This window comes from Ixodes scapularis, unplaced genomic scaffold (genome assembly GCF_016920785.2).
Source record: "Ixodes scapularis isolate PalLabHiFi unplaced genomic scaffold, ASM1692078v2 PGA_scaffold0__279_contigs__length_252992795, whole genome shotgun sequence".
Classification (NCBI taxonomy): Eukaryota; Metazoa; Arthropoda; class Arachnida; order Ixodida; family Ixodidae; genus Ixodes; species Ixodes scapularis.
The window spans coordinates 4,582,703-4,587,538 of record NW_024609835.1 but is presented as its reverse complement, the minus strand read 5'-3'; the positions used below and the strand labels follow the sequence as shown (position 1 = coordinate 4,587,538).

The window sequence follows — 4,836 nt, the reverse complement described above, 5'->3', positions numbered from 1 at the left end:
ACTTAGTTTGTACAAAAGCAATTTATGGCAGACAGTATCAAAAGCTTCGGAGAAGTCAATAAAAATACAGTGAACAGTTCCTGAACTATCTATGGCAGAAAATAAATTATTAGTAAAAGATAGAAGCTGAGTTTCGCATAAGTAATTTTCCTGAAGCCGCGTTGATGAACACGAAAAAAGAACTTGATTCGAGAAATTGCACGATATGACCGTAAATTACATGTTCCAGGGGTTTGCACGGTATACTGGTTAGAGAAACGGGACGATAATTATTCTGACATCGCGTGCTACCAGACTCATGCAGGGGAACCACCTTCCCCATTCTGCAGTCGTTTGGAAGCGAAGATGATTCTAATGATTGCGAAAAAATCTTTGACAGTATTATTGATTAATGAACTTGAGTGTTTTTGTTTTTAAAAATTTGGGATTACTACCGTCATCACCGGGACACGAAGAAAGCGTGAAGTTTTAAAAAAAGTTTTCATATTCCATACCAGTCAATAACTAAGAAATCAATTGGAAAATCATAGGCAAGATTATAAAAAAAAAACACAAGCAATGCAACTTCAAAAAAAAAACAAACGAGAAGAAAGAAAAAAAAATGCAGATTTTAAATCAGTACAACAACTTTGCTCGGCAACGACAAGTTCACTATCAATAGTCAATTCAATCGGATGTTTCACGTCAGCGTCGACCACATGCCAAAATTTGCGCGGGTTGGTTTCGAGCGACGATGAAAGTGTGTTGAAGTAAGTCTTGTTAGCAAGATAGAGCGCACGTGCGTTGCCATCTTCGGCGCGATGAAAGGCAGCCGATCCTTACGGAATCATTGACAGCCTGGCTGATTTTGTTAACGATGGCGTAAACCAAGGTGATTGCGTATCATTAATCTAGCGAAGAGGTACGTATCGATTGCTTAGCTGATTTACGTTGTATTTGAAGAGAAACCAGTTTTTTTTTGTGGTTCTCTCGGAAAACCTCAGAAAGAACTCGAGCGAAAAGGCCTCGAGTTCTTCATTGATTGAAGTGTAATCGGCTCTGATACATTCTCTTGTTAACTTTATGGTAATAAATTTGTTGATCAGAGTGCTGTTGAAAAAATGAATAACAGACTGGTCACTTAGGCTTAGTAGGAGCTGAAGTGATTAAGCAAGATCTCGATGTGTTGTTGATACTACGTCAAATACAGTTGCGCTGGACTGTGTGGTGTGGGTTGGCATCTTAACAGGCTGACTAAGGTTGAAGTCAGAGCATATATTAAGAAAAACAATACATCCCGAAAAAAACACTTTCACTTACAGGAACAAAGTGTTCCCCAATCTATATTAGGGAAATTACTACCTAGGAAAAAGATTGTTGAGGCTGGAAACCTTACGCGTATTTTATTCACAATATCATATAAATCTGAAGATAATCCGACAAATGAATTAGGCGGCCGATTACAGTTACAGAAATTCACATCCTTGTGATTTATACGGATGCACACGGAAACCAATTCAAGCGGAGGGGCAAGTGAAAACATTGAAAGGAGCCAACTCGCCAGAAACCGCAAGCAAAACACCAGCACCGGATTTAGTGCGACGATCGCACCTCTAGAAAAAAACAACTTTTTTTATAATTTTAAATTTTTGAACTGTTTACACTGGCGGACACCCACGCTATGGTTAAAGCCACAACGTCAGCAAGGGCGTGTGTCAACAAGCGATGATAACGCGTCACGTTTATTCATGACGCTCCGAATGTTAGTGTAAGAAAATAAAATCCTGTGTCGATAGGATGGTGCGTGCAGTCGCTTTTATTTACGATGATGGTTGACTGGCGCTCGCGCAAGACAAAACATTGAAATCCCTTTAAGGGACATCGATGTTGGTTTCATTTTCACGCACACGCTCAGTAATAGAGCAGTACCTACACGTTTTTTGTTGATTACTACTTTCTTGTACTTCGAGGGGAAAGCTTGCCCACTGGCTTTGGCATAGTCCAGAAGCCTTTTTCCAATTGCACGTGTTGTCTCAGAATTTTTCGTTGACAGAAATGCCTGTACCACTCAGTTTATTTCATCTTGGGAGAAAATAGTGCCTCTGCTCTTTAAGACGTAAAGTGCTCAATCAATGGGCGGCATTTGCTGGCTACAAACATTCCAAGCCCATGAGCACGAGAAATTCCATCTACAGGTAGCTGGATACTGAATGAATTGGAAATAATTGTCCACACTTTTTCTTCGGAGATGGCCCACGTTTCTGCACTGCAGTCAATAACGCCGTAGACCAACAAATTATCCACCCAGGACGCATTTTCGTAGTCGTCTATCGGTGACCTTAGAACGGCATTTTCACTTCGGATTGTCGTCATTAACATGTCTCGTAGATTGGACTCGTCACTCAGGCCTTCGAAAGGGCTAACGTTTTTTCCAGGATAGCTAATCCAGTTGTTAAATCGGACACTTTGCAATCCAACAATTTTTTTTTTTACTTCGTCGATCTCTTTCAATAGTGTGTCATGTTTCTCGTTTAGATCCATGAATGTACTGCCAATGGCGGCTAATACAGTATTATGCTGTTTATTCATATCTTCATTTGGGGGACCTGGGTTTCGCTTTAAGTTTCCGCCAAGAAGATTCAGTTTCACATCGTGAACACTTTTATGCCGCAAAAACAAACACACAAACGCACTCACAAACGCATAAGAACACTTGACAGAGACAAAGACCAAGCCATTTTGGTTTAAAAATAGCAGAAAACGGACGTTCTTAGACTTTTAGAATAAAAAGATGGAGCACAAGAAACCTGGATGAAAAACGAGAAGGACTTTTTAGCAGTCCTCCAAGCTTCTGCATTCACATGCTCACAAGAAAGCAGAAGGTTCTAATGTCCGCATATAAAGCACTTTTGCCGTACTGTCGATGTCGGAGCGGCTGCCTCGATTAAGCGGATCCAAAGTGGCGTCACAGGACACGAATGGTGAGGCCGGGCAACATTGGTTAATGAAAGGTGACGTGTTCAGAAGCAAACACGGGCCGGCTACAGACTCATGCTTCAACTGTCCCGTCCAGGCAGGGCAGCAGACGAGGATGCACGCGCCGGTGATGGCGACCAACTGGATGAAAAACGAGAAGGGATTTTGGCAGTCATCCAAGCTTTTGCCTTCACATTCCACATGTATGTGCCCGGTGCACAACTGTGTTCTTATTGCAAAAAAAAGACAGCTGTGTGTCAGTATGCTAATATAGATATTCTGCCGATTTTGCAATGATGCAGTAACGAACTCGATAAGACAGGCACGCATTTGAAACCTTAACCTAGGTCGACGAAGTTTGCTTTTCCGTAAAGAGGGTCACTATGTGGGAAAGCTGAACGTGTGATATGACTTGGAATGTCACGGTGCGAGGAAGGTATGTGTGTCAGTCCGCCATCTATTGCCTTGTTTGGCAGCGAGATTGCTTACATGTGTCGCTACGAAGCAAGATTTTAATCACATTGATACGATTGGCGGGGTTTTGTGTTTTGTTAGTTTGAGGGTTTCATGTTTCTTTCTAATAAAAATTCAGTTGTAAGTCAGTGCACTCTCTCACTGCTTACAAAGGAAACTCTCGCTCGAGTTTACATTTTGAGTTCAGCAGCAAATAGATTTCTTCTTTCCTGTTTTGAATTGACGCTTGAGTAAGTGTAATGGTAAATTCTCATTTCCACATCATAGACTCCAAGGCCGGCGTTCTTTTTTTCGATGCTGCACTTTATTGTGCGGTGCTCAGCAGCTGCTGTGAAGAAAAAGGGAGGACAATATTTCTTAATACATGAGGAGTAAAGCATTCGATGGCAAATCTAAAAATGATAGAAAAAAAAAGGAGCTGCAATAGAATTAGTCGAGGTGATCCCTTCCCATCTAAGGGGGTTTCAGAACTTCTAATGACAATTGATACTTTGTTATTAGTACATCATTCTCTGAATTCAACTAGTTTATGTTCACTCCATATACACATTCAAGTTGAAGCCACGCGAGGTCGACTTTTAGCGTCTCTTTATATAAAAGCGTTTTTAATATTGGTAACCTTTTTTTTAAGAGTATGTATTTTTAGAATTCAATTTAGTTGACTGCCACGTTAACTAGAAATAAAAAAGTCAAATTTTTATTTGCATGGCTATCGACTCTGCATATAGACTATACTTTTGCCACAATGAAACATATCAAATATTGTTCTCCCTCACTCTGAATCCACATTATTGGGATCGGCTCTGCTTCGTTATTGTCTCTATAATTGTGTCCCGACTTGATTTTAAAACTGAACATGCGTGTACAGGGTGACAAAAAAATATTTGTTCCTCTCCATTTCTTGCCACGTGATTGTAATGGAAGCAGCTTCCAATGCCTCCCTGCGCTAATCCGTAAACATTCAAAACACAGGGTCAAAAATGATCAATTACTCAAACCTCTAGCGCGTGACCTCCATCAAAACTCAATAAAAACTTCGTTCAATAAGCTATTTGTTTTTAAAAGATCAGTGTAGGTAATAAGAAGGGTAAATACTCCGATGATCATCTAATCTTAGTAGCGAAAAGGCGTTCATCCAGTCAATTAAGACAATAATCGGCGTTCCCAGAGTATGGCCTGACAGTATGCATGTCCGACAGGGTAACTGCTACGCTAAGCTCCGTTTTACACGCGGCACATATCGCTGTAAAGCTCCTGACGCAAGAACGTGGCTTCATACAGCGTCATCTGTTTCCCCATGGACGCGTGCGATACCAAAGCTAAGTAAAACACACAGACGCGTGCCAGCAAGTTTTGCAGTGCTGCGCACAATATAATGTTACTGCCAAGGTAAGAAGGGCAGGAAAC

At 41.0% G+C, this 4,836-nt stretch overlaps 1 pseudogene; it reads right to left on the bottom strand.

The window, feature by feature from the left end:
- Positions 1-1,850: 1,850 nt before the first annotated feature.
- On the bottom strand, positions 1,851-3,285 carry LOC115313778 (annotated as a pseudogene).
- Positions 3,286-4,836: the final 1,551 nt, after the last annotated feature.